A 17,058-nucleotide genomic window follows, 5' to 3' on the forward strand; every position below is an offset into this window, starting at 1 on the left:
AGGATTTCCATAGTATTTGCTGCTTGGTTCTTTTATTACATCTCTTTACCTGCTTTATTTTTACACATATTAGAAACATTTCTTTCTAATATTTGATATAGTTTATTTTCTCTGTGTTTCCCATAATGGTAGGGATTTCTTCCCCTTCCCCCATCTGTATATACAATCTATATGTACTGTTGTACAGCTGTATTACTAGTGCTCCAAAACTGTCTAACACATAGCGGGTATTCAATAAGTATTTGTTGAATGAAATGCTAAGTAGATTGTAAACTCCTTGAAGGAAGGAGCTATAGGGAGTCAGCTTTAGTGCTCTGTATCAGTCATTCATTCAGAGACCTTTGTGGAGCAGCAACCATGGGCCAGGCAGGAAACTAAAACACTATATAGTCTTTGTATGAGTAAACTGCAGTGGTTCAGAATGTGGGCTTTCAAATGGCTTTGCTGTGTTTTAGTTGAATAACATAATTTATTTAAAGCCACTAATAGTTTGTTTATTTATAAAAAGAGGCTGTTTAAAAAACAACTGCTTAAAAAAGTATTGGAAATCAGATCCTTTGCTCACTGTTGGTGGGAATGCAAAATAATGCAATCACTATGGGAAACACTATAGAGGTTGTTAAAAAAAATAAAAATAGAGCTTGCATATGATCCAGTGATTCCACTTCTGGGTATATATCCAAAAGAAATGAAATCAGTATTTCTTTTTTTTTTTTTAAGTTTTTATTTTTTATTTTTTATTTTTATGATAGTCACAGAGACAGAGAGGGGCAGAGACATAGGCAGAGGGAGAAGCAGGCTCCATGCACCGGGAGCCTGATGTGGGATTCGACCCCGGGTCTCCAGGATCATGCCCTGGGCCAAAGGCAGGCGCCAAACCGCTGCGCCACCCAGGGATCCCCCTGAAATCAGTATTTCAAAGTGATATTAGTATTGCCTTGTTTATTATAGCAGTATTCATAGTAGCCAAGATATGAAATACTCTAAATACTTATTGATAGATTAAGAGAACGAAAATGTGGTATATTTATATTTATATTTATTTATATATATCATAACCTGAACCAATGTATATATATATCTATATGTAGATATAGATATATATCAGAGATTGCTCTTAAGCCTTTAAAAAAAATTGAAATTCTGCAATATGCAGTGACATAGATGGCCCTGGAGGACATTAAGCTAAATGAAATAAGCCGGGCAGAGAAAGACAAATAATGTATGTTTCCACTTATGTGGGCTATCCAAAATAGTCAAGTTCATAAAATCAAAGACTAGGATGTTAGTTAACAGGGGCTGAGGGACGAGGGGGAAATAGGTAGTTGTTAATCAACAGGCACAAAGCTTTAGTTAAGTAAAATGAATAAGCTCTAGAGATCTGAGGTACAACATTGTATCTGTTGTCAAATATAATGTCTTGTACACTTACAATTTTAAGAAGTCAGATCTCAGGTTAAGTGCTCTAACCATTATAAGAAGTATAATTCCTATTTCCATATTGGTTTTTACATTTATCTGAATTAATAAGTTGTTTTAGAAGCAAAAAATAATGTGAGAACATAATGCAATACTAAATATATGTTGCTGTAAGTATAAGTCTGGCAGAAAGTAAACACTCAGGAGATGCAACTTACTTTGGAAGGATTTTTGATTTCTTCCTTTTTTTTTACCTAGTATCTTAAACATACTAGATGGCTAATAGATATTTTTGAAAGATTGATTGATTGATCTTTCCAGAGCCCATCATCCAGTCAATTATCCTTAGATCTGGAAAAGGAAGGGGATATCCTAATTTTAATTACAGCTCTCAGAGCAGCAGTGGGAAATTGTCTTTGTCAGAATGGGGGTGTGAGCCACAGAGACATGAGAGGACCTGAAGGGAAGTGGGATCTCAGTGTGATAGGTAAGTTGAGGTTTCTTGTCAGGGCAAGCAGCAACAAATTTGTGAAGGATGTTTAAGGATTTGGCAAGATAGAAAATACGTGGGGTTTTTAGTTAATACTGAGGTTTAAAGAATTCGATTACAGGAAACTTGGTGACCAAAAACCCCAATTTTAAGCCATCTTATTAATACAGATATGAAATAGCAGAAAACTGTATGAGGGCACTTGTAAAATGAATATATAAAAAATGTGGGCAAGAGAAATATTCAAAAGAACTGGAGAATTGAGTAGTAGGGCTTGCTCTTAGGAGGCAAATGAAATACAAAAAGTAATCAAATGTAAAATACAGATATCTCAGTGAATAATTATGCCATTTGCTAAGGAAAGGGATATAGGATGAGGAATAAGTATCTTTTGGAGATATTTCAGCCACATATTTTAGGCAGAAATGTTATGCTACATAATTATTGGACAATATATTAATTCCCCCTTCCTATTCCTATTCCTATTCCTATTCCTATTCCTATTCCTATTCCTATTCCTATTCCTATTCCTATTCCTATTCCTATTCCTATTCCTATTTCTTCTTCTTCTTCTTCTTCTTCTTCTTCTTCTTCTTCTTCTTCTTCTTTTTAAGGGAGAGAGAGGGAGAGAGTGGGGATGTGGGGAACAGGAGCAGAGAGAATTGAGGGGCTCAGTCTCAAACGTTGAGATCATAAGCTGGGCCAAAATCAAGAGTCAGTTACTTAACCCACTGAACCAACCAGGCACCCGAACCCCTTCCTATTTCTTATTCAATTTTAAGCTTTCTTCTGCTTGTAAATTTAATCTGATCAATGATCAATGGATTCAAAACTTAAGGCCAAAAACTATTAGGTATTTTCTCTCTTGTTATCTTTTCAAAAATAATTTGCAAATTTAGTTTAATATTTTTGTTAATGTAGAGAAAATACTTGTGCTGGTGTGGATGGATTAGGAAATCCAAATTATAAAAGTAACATTAAAAACAACAATTGGTGGAAAGTAAGCCTTCTCATCTATGGCATGCGATTTTTACATTAATGCTTGAAAGTTGATGATTAGAATAATTGATTCTCTGCTTAGGCACTTAATTGCAGTATTTGCTACCATATTATTGAGATGAATATTAGATTGGCATTTTGTAAAATCTTTCATTTGCAGATTGTGAGCTTTTCAATGCTGTGCTCCCATCTGTCAACTTCAAGTCTATCCAGTCTATATCCTTTTTAAGTGGTGATAACACAACTTCATTACACAGTGATATATACTATACAAATGTTAATTATGTGTTTGACCTTGTTAATGACATGGCAATGTTACAATTTTGATTTGCTTTTAAAAACTATAGATAAGACAAATTATGTAAAAGGATATAGGAAAGAATCATTAATGTAATTAGATCCAAACCCATTTAAACACATAAGCATAAAATGTCCCTAACATGTTATTAATTTATTCAATCTATTTTTAGGAGAAAGCAATAACATTCATGATACATTGTTAATTTTTTTTTACTTCATATACTATCATTCTTACGTGCTAATTAAGGGAAAAAAGCTAATATAATAACATGGCATTATTTCAAGGTACATCAAAAATAATGTTATGTGTTTTGCTAAGTAAAATTCATTCTTCCTATGGATTCTCTTTTTGTGAGAAAGGATGGTAAGCATAATACTTTGAAATGGATTACTATCAGAGTTGTGTCTATTAATATTAAAATAGAGCAGCCAATAAATTCTGCACACCCCTAGATTTATGCTATTCACATGTCTTGTCATATAATAATTGACATAATGATAATGTAAGAAGAATCAGAGAAAGAGAAAGAAAGAACCAGGAACTGCTAGGTAGCAATTTTCCCAGTAAAAAAAAAAAAAAAAAAAAAAAAGAAAGAAATCAACTGGAAGAGATTCACTGGTATTTTATGTGCCACCTCCTTTTAATAAGATCACATTTTCAGAAAATCCAATCTGCATACATATGGTAAAATACAGGGTTATGAAAGTCACTAAGCCGCAGCCTTCCTGAATGACCAACACAGATAAAGAGCAAACAAATAAACAAAAAAAGCCTAGGGAATCAGTTGTCTGCAACAGGAGAAAAAGAATCATTATAAAACAGAAAAGCATTCTATAGAAATATCAAGAGAGCAGAAATTACTGGCAGAGCATAAACTACATACAAGGAACATCTATTGTCATGAATATTCATGCCAGTTGTATTCCATATGCAAGAGGGTCTTGAGGCTTGTGGCAGTGTAAGCAACAAGGTAAATCCTAAGAAGCAAACCTCCAGCAAAAACTCAGTGTGCACTGAGGAGAGAGAAGAGTTGCAGAAGAAAGGAGGATATATTTTTGACAAGCGACACAGATCAGCGTGTAGTGTCCTCTAATAATGGGACTCGTATTGAACCATTCATTGTGCCTTGCATATGCCCCGTTCAGTGCAGAAGGAGCTCATGCTGGGGGAGACGAGCGGAGCCTCAAGTGAGCTGGAATCAGCTCTGTTACATGGACGCTCAGTGCCAGAACTTATGCTAGAAACATATTTGCAGTAAGTTTTAAAACATTCACAACACCTCCCTCTGGAAGATCACTTGCTTTCAATACCGCTATGTGTATTTCAGAAGACATATATTCAGAAACTTTATATTAAAGAAACAGAGAAAATGATTCCGAAGAATAACCATTATAATAAACAAGCAATATCTGACTCTAAATTTTCTTTATTCTATAACAATTTGTTAACTGGGAAACAGACCTCCTGTTTTCTCCTTATTATGCAGAAAAAGACACTTGTTTCTTTTACTTTATATGATTTTTATGCTTTTTGTGATGCTTGTTCTTTAAATCATAGCTACTTTATTCTAAGTTCTATTAGTTTATAAAATTACTAAGTATTCTGGTTGTTTATGAGAAGAATGAAAGTTAAACTTTGTGGTTTTGAGAGTAAGCTGTAAATGTGCATAAGCCATCATTTTTTTCAACTGTTTGTTATACAACTTTAGAAATAATATCAATATATCTTAGAACTTTTATAACCTGTGTAGACAAGTTTTAATTAATTATAGAATAAAGACATGAATCGTGAACTTAAAGATTATTCATTCAAGAAAGAGAAACTTTTCATATTAGGAGCCAGCTCTGTATTAGGAGCTGAGAATAGAATCATAAATAAAATGCTGACCCTGCCTTTGGGAATCTCAAATCAGCTTAATAGCTAAACACAACACAACATATTTCTGGCCTTCATGAAGTTGGATGAAACACACATCCTACAAAATTGGTTAAAACTTTTATTCATGGCAGAGAGAGAGGTTCTGTGTATATATATAGGATAGAAGGGTTAAACCTTTTAAAAGAAAACAGTAAGCCCATAAAGATGATGAATTACAAAAACACTTGAATATGAGATATGGAAATCACATTAGAGGCATAACAGTGCAGATGTGGGAGTTAAAGTGCAAAAAAAATTACCATTAATTACAAAAAAATATATATATATGGTATAACACTGTGGCTCTAACTCTGAATTTAGATCTCATACTTTAGAAGATTATAATACTATTAATTTAAAAAAAAAAGATGTGTGCCTACAATTCTTTACCTTTTACAAGAACCTTGAATCTCTACATTGGCAAGCATGCCAAGGAATTGGAAATTATGGAGTGCTAGTGAGGGAAAATGAAGCTTAAATGTGTATCATAAAAATGTGCCCCACTTCTGAGGGACCAAGAGTCTCACCTTAGGACAGTACTCCAAGCCTTTCTTCCTGTATGATATTCAAGTTATTTACTGGAGAATATTCTGCAGATTAAGTAGAGTTTTCTGGGTCTTATATCATATAATAATGTGTCTTGTCCTCAGGACTGTTGGAACAAAAAAGTTACAAATATGTTTAGTATTGGAATTAGAAAAAAAATGGAGAAGAGAAAAAGAAATGAACAATGGAGAGAAAGAGATAGATGAGAGAATGGAAAACAAAACAGAAATCCCAAAACAGAGGACTGGAGAATGAGGCAAAAATGCTCATGATGACTTGATTTTAAGTAAGCTTCTATAGGATCCTGATTTAGGATAACGAACACAGAAATGCGGATTTTAAAACAAAAAGAGATTTGTTCCTTGTACAAGGGCAGGAGTGGGCACCATTGGTTCACGGCAACCTCAGTTTGAAAAAAAAAACATATAAAATAATAAATATATGTACATGTCCCATATATATTCCCTATATATGTTTACTATCTATATTCTCCCTCATGAAGATATTTCCAATTGTGTTGTTAGTGTTTGCTAACTAAATAGACATAGAATAATGGTTAAGAACATGAATCTTAGAAAATTTGACTTCTGGAGCTAAATGCCATGTAATCTGATACTAAGAAATAAGATTATTTAACCTCTCGAGGTTTTTTTCCTCAACAGCCTATTGGACATTAAATAATATCGTTATTTAGCCTAATAGGCTTTCCTTGAAACTTCTTCCTAAGCTAGGAATTGGGATGCTCCTAGGAATTGGGATGCTCCACTTATATATAAGTGGTCTGTGAGCTCTAAAGAACTGGTTGGTATGATAATGATAATATGCCTTAGATAATGTTGATTTACTTTGATGTAGAGGTACCTTGTCCAAGTAGAGAAAATCAATCAATTATAGATTGTGTGTGTGTGTGTGTGTGTGTGTGTGTGTGTGTGCATAAAAAGGAGCAGGATCAGCACAATACATTTTTTTCTCTTTCTTCTTCCTTCTCAACAGCTTTCCACACATGGCAGAAATATATGTGGGAGAAAATCACCCTTTGATGATCTCTAGTGCTTTGTCGTCTTAAAATAATTTATTTTAAAGAATATTTATTAAATAACACAAAATCAGCAGTGAGTACAGAAATTTTAGAAGTTATTCTTCATGATATAATCACTCATGGAAGTTTGGTTTGGGTTACTGTGATACAAAATACATAACTCTATTTAATAATCCCAGAAAAATATTTTTAAAGGTCAAGGTAGTTCATGTCCCTGAGTGGTAGAAATCATGATGAATTAGATCCTAGTTTTTTTGTCATACCTGAAAGAGAAAACTCCTAGAGAGTAGTTGCTAAAAAATAAAAAGTCAAATTTCTCCAAAAGCATAAAATGAGAAAGATCTTAACAGAAATTTAAGGATTTCTCAAAATGTTATTGATGACCTCAAGGGGAATATTCTTTGTTGTTCTTGCTATTTAATTTTAAAAGAAATAATGCTTTAGAAGGATGAACTACTCATAGAAACTTGGAAACTTTTTTGTTGAGCAAAAAATTTGAAGGAAAAGAACATTCTCTAAGAGAATGAATTGATCTAATTTTTTTCTATAGTCATTAGGAAAAATGCATCAAGAATTCTAAAGAAATCCAAACCATTTACCGTAGGATGTTAAGGAAACAATTTCCAATTGCATGGGAAAATAAACAACTACATATACAGAGTTTATATTTATAATAGAGAAATTTGGCTATAATACCTATATCCATTACCATCCTGTTTTTAAGGAATATTTAAGGTTAGAGAAAAACGTTTCTAATTCTGTATGATTCACACAAGTAAAATGTTGAGCTATTTGTAACATAAAAAAATTTCTATATATGACATGAAAGATTGGAAAGATGCACACCAATTTAATAACAGGGTTGTGTTTAAATGGTAGCATTGTGTGTTATGGGTAATTTAAATTCTTACTTGTACTTTTTCACCTTTTTAGGATTTCCTCTATATTACAAATCCAGTATTTTTTATTGAGTGCTTGTTAAATGCCTAGCAGTGTCCTGAGAACTTCAGTTAAAGTGGTGAAAGGGAGCTAATTATATTTGGGATGAAAATGTACCACTTTTAACTATTATATTAGGAATTATCTTTAGATATAACAAAAATCTGGTTTGTATTTCAAAGGTGTGTATATGTGTTGCTATTAGATTTTTTGCAATAATTGACCTGCATTCAATTAATTGTGACAGAATCCAGTGCTTTTTTAAAGAATGATTGATGTAGAGAATAAGAAATGACCTCCCATTTGCAGAAGTGGTATTATGATGAAATACCTGAAAACAATCCCCCAAATGCACAGAAATTTGGTATTACAGAAAGCAGCACAAATGAAATAAATGTTTGAGGGTGTGTGTGTGTGTGTGTGTGTGTGTGTGTGTGTGTGTGTTTTGGTTTGTTTTGCTTTGTTGTTTTGCTGTTGTTTAGTTATAAGCTCAGCTTTGGGAGAAGCTGAGCGCTAGCAATTTTAAAAACTCCTTTTTCATTATCTTGATAAGTTAAATTTACTATTTTTACTGTAATAAAAGACGTATCCGTCTAAATAAGCCTTCTTTTGTGAAGCATAGTTTAGTTCGGCACAATAATCTGAACCCAGCAAAGCACACATGTAAAAGCACCTTTATGCATTTCCCCTACTTGCCTCATTAGACTCAGCATTCAAAAGAGATCAATGACTTGGCTGAATTGACAAAATATGCTTTTTCCCTTTTGCTGATGTGCTAAGACAGAAAATATTGCTTTCTTTTTTCCCCCCCATTCCTCTAAAGCATTTCAACTTTCATTTCTGTAAGTGTTATCACATTCGACGACTTCAACACACTCTCCATTTCACTAGCAATCTGTTAGTGATCTGCCTCTTTCATCTCTCCACAGATTTGTCCTAATGAAATCATTATGGCTGAACTGTTGTTTTTCATCCGCCTTTATTCCATCTCTATACGGTAATAATGATCTAATTTTATTTTCAGAAACACTGACACACAGCCATAGTTTTGAGTCATTATTTTTATGTTTCTTAAAAGAAAAGTAATTGATTCTCTAAATATTTTGTTTTGTGGGTTTATCGAAGGTGAATACGAGACAGTAATGCTGCATGTATTCCGAAAGGTGGTAGGATGGAGTGGGTAGTAGATGCCTCTGGGTTCAGAATGAACTGGGTTCAAATCTTCTGTCCGCTACTTAGAACTATGTGTTCTTAAACATGTAGTTTATTTCATTGACCTTCTACTATTTCTAAGGTTTGCTATGAGTATTAAATGAAAAAAAAAGTGTATAGTGTATAGAAGAGTATAAAAAGTGTATAGAAGAATTAGCTCAGTCTCCAGGAGATAGATGCCATGCTAGATGCTTTACAGGAATAGAGCCCGTTCTTATGACTCAAGGTCATCATCATGGATGCATGCATCTAGGCCATGCTCCAATAACTGGTATGGGTACATGCATGCATTGTCTGTCAGGATCAACCTAACTCTTTTTCATGTCTTCCCCCACCATTGATTTTTAGTGAACTTAAAAACACATATCATATTTATATAAAAGATATTTTAACGAAGCATGAATGATATGTTGAAGGTGAACTTGAGGATCTGGTTTAAGGATGGAGGCATCAAGATGCTTATAAGCTCTTTTCATGTAAATATAATTTTTTTTTCTCTCCATAATCTCCCCAAATTTTTTGTTGCCATTTTGTAATCTTGTCCCCACCCACCCCGGCCCCCATCTTCTCCTTACCCCACTCCCATTCCCCAGACATTCACTGATGGGCTTTCTGTCAAAATAGATTGGTTTGCATTTTCTAGAATTTTATATGAATGGAATCACATAGGGTTTACCATTTGTCTGATTATTTTAAAATTCATCCGTGTATGATGACATATCAATAGTTTATTTTATGGCAAAATAATATTCTGTGGGATATAGCGTTATTTGTTTATTCATTTACCTGTTGATGAAGATTTGGATTGTTTATAGTTTTTGAAAATTGCATTTTGATCGGCTACTATGAAGATTTGCATACCAGTCTTTATATGAACACTTGTTTTCATTCTCTTGAATTAAAAAAAAAAAAAAAAGAAAAAGGAATGGCATGGCTGGAAATGGAATGCCCAGATTCTATGGTGATTGTTAAGAAACTATCAAACTGTTTCTGCAGTGGTAATACCATTTTAGATTCCCACCAGTGTATGAAAATATTTTGTATAGAATTGGCAATATTTCTTTCTTAAATGTTTATAGAACTTACTGATGAAGCCTTCTCATCATGGAGCTTTCTTTGTGGAATAGATTTTAACTATATAGTAAATTTTTTAATAGTTGAAGGACTTGTCACATAATATAATTATTATTGAATGAGCTCTGGTAGTGTTTGTGTTCATAGGATTTGTCCTTTTCATGTACGTTCATAGAGTTGTTGATGATACTTTCTTACTATACTTTTAATACCTGGCTCACCTCTCTATTTCTTATATTGATAATTTGTGGCTTTTTTTTTTTCTCTCTCTCTCTCTCCCTCTCTCTCTTTTTACCTTTTTTTTTTTTTTTGAAGATCAGTCTGACTAGAAATTTATGAAATTGTCTTCCATAATAAACAGCTTTGATTTCATTGATTCCTCCCCCGCCCCCGGTTTTCTATTTTCTATTTCATGGGTTTTCATTCTAAGCTTTTTCTTTGGTCAGCTTATTTTAGATTTATTTTATTCTTTGTTTTCTTATTTCTTAACACAGAAACTGAGATGATTGAATTGAGAGATTTTCTTTTCTCACATAAACATTTAGTGTGGTAATTTGCCCCTCAGTGCTACGTTAGTGGCATCATCCCACAATTTTAATACATTTTTTTTCATTTTCATTCTGTTCAAAACACCCTTTGATTTCTTTTTTTATTCTTTTTCCAGTGTGTTATTTATAAGTGGGTTTTATTTATTTGATTTTAGTTTGTATATAATGAGGGACTTTGGGATATTTTTTTCACTGCTGCCCACTGCTCTACTTTCATCTCATTTACATTGTTTACATTGAGAAACCTGCTGTCACCCTTATCTTGATGTAATATGCATTTTTGTTCTCTGGTTGCTTTTAATATCTTCTTTTTTCAGTGGTTGGAGCAACCTTATTATGATGTACTTTTTTTTTTTTTCATGTTTCTTGTGCTTGGTGTTTGTTGAGCTTCTTGGATCTGTATGTTTATTTTTTTCTGAAATTTGGAAAATATAAATGTTAATTTTAAAAATACTTTCCTGTTCCCTCTCTCTGCTCTGTTTGGTATTCCAATTATTTGCACAGTAGACTGCTTTTAACATTCTTCCACAATTCACTGATGCTCTTTTTGATGTCTTTATTATTATTTTTCTCTGTGTTTTAGTTTGGGTAATTTATCTTGCTGTGTATTCAAGTTTACTGTACTTTATTTTTTTACTATGTCGAATCTGGCATCAGTCTTATCCACTGTACTTCTCAGTGGAAACATTATGGTTTTCCTCTCGAAAAGTGTGATTTATGTCTTTTCAAACTTTCCATCTTAACTTTTGAACACACGGAGTTTACAATGTCTGTTTTATACCTTTATTTATGAAGTCTGTTATCTGTGTCCATTCTGAATTGGTTATGTTTCCTTGGTCTCCTCCTCCTCCCTATGGTTTGTGGTTTTGGTTTTATTTGGTTGGAAACCATGCATTGTAAATTTCATCTTGTTAGGTGGTGGATATTTTTTGCATGCTGAATATTTTTGTGTTCCAATTAATATTCTTAAGCATTGGTCTTAGTCATAATTAAGTTACTTGGAAACAAGTTGACCATTTTATGTCCTGTTTGTAAGATTTGTTAGTTGGGAAGAAAGCTGTGTTTAATCTAAGGATAAGCTTTTTTTCAGTACTGTGACAAAATGATTAGGATGACTGTCAATGCTTTGTGAATCAAGTTTCCTGATCACCTAGTGAGAAAAGACAGGATTCCCAGCCTCATGTGACTGCTGTGAACTGTTTTCTCTAATCTTTTCAGTTGATTATTTCCTTGGCCTTAGGCAGTTTAGTTAAACACAGCCAACTGGATAGTATTCACTTGAATCTCAAGGGGAATGCTTTGCATCCCCATTTCTATCTTTGAGCCATGCTCTCCTCTCTAATTCTCTGTCCTACACATTCTGACTCCCTTGATCTCCTAAGATCTCAATTTAGACAGGCCCATGGCTCCATTTAGGCTCCTCTTTACTGCTCTTAGCTGGAAATTCTTTGAAGGCCCTAAACTGAAGCAATCATAGGGCTCAGGTACTTTGTGTCCTATCTCTCAAGGTTGGTTCATTGTTCAGGAGTGTGTTCAAAATCATTGTTTTACATTGTTGATTTTTTGTTTGTTTGTTTGTTTTCAGGTGGGAAATTAAATCCAGTTTATGTTCCTCTATCTTGTAGATCTGGTTTTGAATCTGTTGTCTGCTTGCTCATTTATTTGTTATAGTTGAAACCAGGACAAGTGGAATTTTATTGTCTTCTGTTTTGTTGGTCATTGCTATATGTTATAAATATTAGCATCTTCTAATAATGTTGTAGGCATTAAATTGTTTTTTTGTTGTTGTTATTTGAATTAGCAATAATCGCGCCTTGGATAAACCTCATTGGCTATGATACTGCCACTGCGCAAAGCTTTTTTGTTGTTATTTGAAGTGTGGGCAGTACTTATATTTTAATCTTATGATGGCCAATTTTTATAAATTAATGAATAAATGTAAAGTAAGATGTAAGTAGTATTAGGAAACATTAAATTACCCATAGTACATAAATAGAATTGGAATTTTTAAAAATTAGTTTTTTGGAATGTCATGAAAAATCTGAACCTCTGATGTTATGTATTAAATATGTAGAAATAATGGAAAGAAACTTCACTAAAATTTTGTGATTCTTCTAATGACCTAAATATATTAAATGATAGAAAAATTTGTACATAATTTACCAAATATTCCATTTCTATTGAGAAATTTGATATTAGCCACTGACAAAATAATCCTCAAGAAAATATAGAAAATACCTGATACCAATTGAGTTACTAATAGTAAACATTCTCATTCTTTGATGTAGGAAAAGCATGTTAGGCTCTGGAACTTAAATTTAGGGACAGTGGTGGAGAACCTATAAATACTGAACACAACCACAAAGTACATAATAGTTCTTACACCCAGGAAGATTTTTAAAAAATTTAATAGGGATAGTAGCTCTAACTAAATATTTTAAACTAAAGAAAATATTAGGGAATATATATGACTACATCTTCAAAAACAAATAATAATGGCCTTTTTCCCTAAAAAGGAAACTCTTCAGCCATTTCATCTATTTTTACTCAATTTGCTTTGTTCAAAAAAAAAAAAAAAAAGAAGTGTTCATCTGTATTTCTTTAACATATTATTTTAGAAAAGCACAGATGATGTTTGGCACTCTTAATTTTCTAAGCCAAGAAGTAGTCTACTTAAAACTGGCTTCAGGTTTCTTTTTTGTTGTATATTTTTACTACATTTTCATAGCATGTTCTGCTTAAAATACAAACACACAGATGGCAAGATACTGTTACCAGCCATAAGGTTGAAGTATGTTTGTGTGTGTTGGTTGGAAAATATCTATAAAATGAAGTACTTGTAGACACTAAACAAAATCCACTCTCTCTAGATATTTTATAATATAGCTACATATGGAGCACTTTAATGACCACAATATATGCTTCTAAAATTAGGCTTGTTTACTTCAGTGAAAAATTATACGGCCTTTGGAGAACAAACCCAACTTGCCTCCAATTTTTCAGCAAGATGAAAGAAAAGATTTCTCTAACTGTAACCTAAGGAAATGAAAAAAAAAAAAAAAAGAAAAGAAAAAAGAAAGGTTTTGGAATTGAAGCTATTTGACATAGTTTGTAACATATACTAAAGTATTTGGTATTATTCATGCATTTACCTTATGCAAATGTAGTGACTTTTAAGCAGATGCCAATATTTTAAAAGGAATCAATTTTCTTAAGCTTGGTAATAAAACATGACAAAAAATCTACTATCTTATTTTACACATTCCTTTCCAATCCAATATTTGTTATTACCATGCAAATGGAGAAGTTCTAATGAAGAAGCTACTTTTGTTCTTAAAACATAAAATTAATTAATTCAAGCATTTTGGTTGTAAGATTCTAAACATGTAGGCTGTTTTAAAACAATTTAACTGAAAGAGGAAAGAGAAAACTATACTATATAAAAGACATGGCCAACTTCCAGATAAATCTATCAGGATAAAATTTGTCCTCCAGATTTAATATATTGGTAAATTAGATATGGAGAGATAATAGATTTAATGGTCAACAGAGAAACTAAACTGAGAAATTCAGCAGAAATATCAGATTCAGTCATCATAGATGTACCATGAAACATGAAGAAAAAAAATCATATCAGGTATATTTGCTAAAAAAATGATCAATTTGAATTTAAACATCTTATTTGGTATGGTACAAATATTTTAACAGGGAACGTTTCATTTTTTTAACTTTGCATGTTTTAATCCAAATATTTCTCTTTGTCTCACCAACAAACCATGTTCAACTAGTCATTGAGATTTCAACCATGGTTTCAATTTCTTTGATTATATCAATTATGTCTGTGTTTAAGGGACAAGAAATAGGAAATTATTTACTTCTTTATAGTTAACTCCTTCCTTGTTTATCTATTTTATTTCAGATTTTAGTCGTATACAATACTTTGCATTTTAGCTGGTTTTCAGTAGCTAAACATTGCTAGTGTATGGCTACCTAGATGAATTTTAGAACAACAACAACAAGTGCTGTGTTATTTTGATGGAGTCAATGGACAAATTGCTTACTTGTGTCTGGAGGTAATCATTCTGTTTATTATAATGCATGTTATTCCTTTTTTTCTTCAAGTTATTTTGTTTATGGCTTATATTAATCTTTGGGATCTTGGAAAAAGTATATATTTAACCTATTAATTGCTTTTTGTTCCACTTGTTTTCTCTTAAGCTCAATAAATGACTGTGAAAATTAGCTTGCAGTTTAAATGATATATTGCTATTTAGTTGCTATTCAATGATAAATGTTAATTGGTAACAAAAATCAAAATCAAAAGTCATGTATTTGTTTTTGCTCTGTTTGGTTTATCTTTGTCCTGTCAGAATCAAAGAAGTGGTGGGGACACATCATTCTTGCATTGCATTGTTTTTTCTTTGCCTTATGTCACTTATCAGACTTAGGCAACACATTCCAACTCGAGTATCTCACGAGGGCTCAAAATGTAATAATAGCCTTATAAGTAGATAAATTAGAAAGTTTTATTTATGAAGTGAAGAACATTAAGGAATTTAACTTGTAGCTCTATGGTAGATTTAACATTCTACCATAGACATCATTGCTTTGGGTAAATTGTTGACTCTGTCCACCTCCTTTCCGTACGACTTTCCTTACAGGACTCCACTCAATGAAATTCATTTTACTTTAGAATGAATTTATTTATTATGCTATTTTTCTTTGTGACAAAAGAAACCAAGAGAGCATGGCAAGGGGGGAGATTTATTAGGAGACAAAAGTAGGTGCTTGTAACTGGAAAGAATAGGTCAACTTTGCTTTTTCAAAATTTTGTGACATCATCTTTCTTATATGACTGTAGTTTGGATTATAATCTTTCCTTACATTGATGCTGTAAAACTGAGGTTAATTTGTGGATGTGATGAGGCTATAAAGAAAATCAGAAATCCTGTGCAAAAGGGAGGGCATCTCCTTCTCTGGAGCTAGTGAACAGTTTCTATTTCTTTCTACCTTCTATGATCCTGACTAAAAAAGAAAAAAAACAACAATTAATATGTTTCTTTAGTTTGTATCATGTAAAATCACCTTAAATTAACTATTTTTCCTTATAAATACATGAGTGGTCTCTTTTAAATAAGCATGTGCATAATTATTTTTACCATCATGATCAACCTCATTACTAATAGTGAATTTTGCATCCATTTTTGGTGACAACACTCATTGATTAGTCAGCCTCTCCCTGATCCATGGGGGCAGGCAGGCTCTCTGACAATGACCATAACCCTCATAACATCCCTGGCCAATTGTGCAGGAAGTCATTCCCTCCCAATTTCTGCAATGAGCAACTTATTCCCTAAAGTGTGAGATTTGATTACCTTTTCTCAGCATGCATTCAGACAAATGTTATTATTGGTCATAAAATTATCCAGCCCAGTGACCTATGGTGACAGTGAATTTCACAAGGTGACTGCCTGCTGAGTGAAGCATCTCCTTTTATTTGTTCTAAATATTTTATATTATGGGGCTTGAAAATAGAGGAAGTAACTTCAGATGTTTAAATACAGTGGCTCTGACCTTCTAAGTTGCCAAGATTTTCACATACATTTTTCTCTCCTTCCCTTCATAGAGTAGGGTTGTCAAATTTAGCAAATTTGACAGGATTTCCAGTTAAATTTGAACTTATGATAAAAATGATTTTATTCTAAGTATGTGCCGGGCAATATCTGGGACATCTTTATGCTAAAATTTGAAATGTGTTGTTTATCTGAAATTAAAGCTCAACAAGGTGTTCTGTATTTTATCTGCCAACCTTTCCACTGAGTGATTCATTTTCACCTTGGCTTCGCCAAAACCATTTATATTGCTATAGGTTGTCCGTATCTAAATTGCTGATTCAATTAACTTCCTTTAAGTGTTGTGTACAAAGAAATGTGACAGTTTGTCTAAAATTCTTTGAATCACTCAGGAGGTAAGTAGGATGGAATGCTTGCTGGAAATATGTTCAGTTGAAACCCCAAATATGTTTGTTTAAAAGAGAGAGAGAGAGAGAGAGAGAATGGGTAAGAAGAAGTCAAACAAGATTTTTTTTCTTTTGATAAATTGTTTTAGAGAGACACTGAAGCATTAGTTCTGAATAAAAATGTCCATTTCCTTTTTCTTCCCTCTTAGAACTATTCTCATGCATGGATCTATACGTAAAATTCATAAGTGACTGCTGAACTTGGCCCTGTTACATAACTAAATCTAGGTCTAACTGTTGTCTGAATGCAGTTGTCACCTTAGGGGAATCTGTGTAGCACTGAAAAGGTCATGAGAGCACCTGCCCAGATGTTAGCAGATTGTGATTCTCTGTGCTCGAACTGTGGCCGGTAGAGATTATTTGTGGGGTAAAACGCTAATATACTACCCCTCCCTTAGCCACAAAGGCTCTGTTCCAAGACCCCCAGTGGATGCCTGAAACCATAGATAGTACTGAACCCTATAGATACTGTCTTTTTTTCCTGTACATACATACCCATGATTAACAACAATAACTAATAATAAAATAGAACAACTGTAACAATATACTGTAATA

The 17,058-nt window shown here is 32.8% G+C and overlaps 1 non-coding gene across 1 annotated transcript; it reads right to left on the minus strand.

Moving 5' to 3' along the window:
- Positions 1-12,200: 12,200 nt before the first annotated feature.
- Positions 12,201-12,342, minus strand: LOC121477196. The gene has a single exon (XR_005984127.1). It is a non-coding gene; the product is annotated as a U4 spliceosomal RNA (small nuclear RNA).
- Between the last annotated feature and the right edge of the window lie 4,716 nt (positions 12,343-17,058).

The sequence above is a fragment of the Vulpes lagopus genome, chromosome 16 (assembly GCF_018345385.1).
Source record: "Vulpes lagopus strain Blue_001 chromosome 16, ASM1834538v1, whole genome shotgun sequence".
NCBI classification, from domain to species: Eukaryota; Metazoa; Chordata; class Mammalia; order Carnivora; family Canidae; genus Vulpes; species Vulpes lagopus.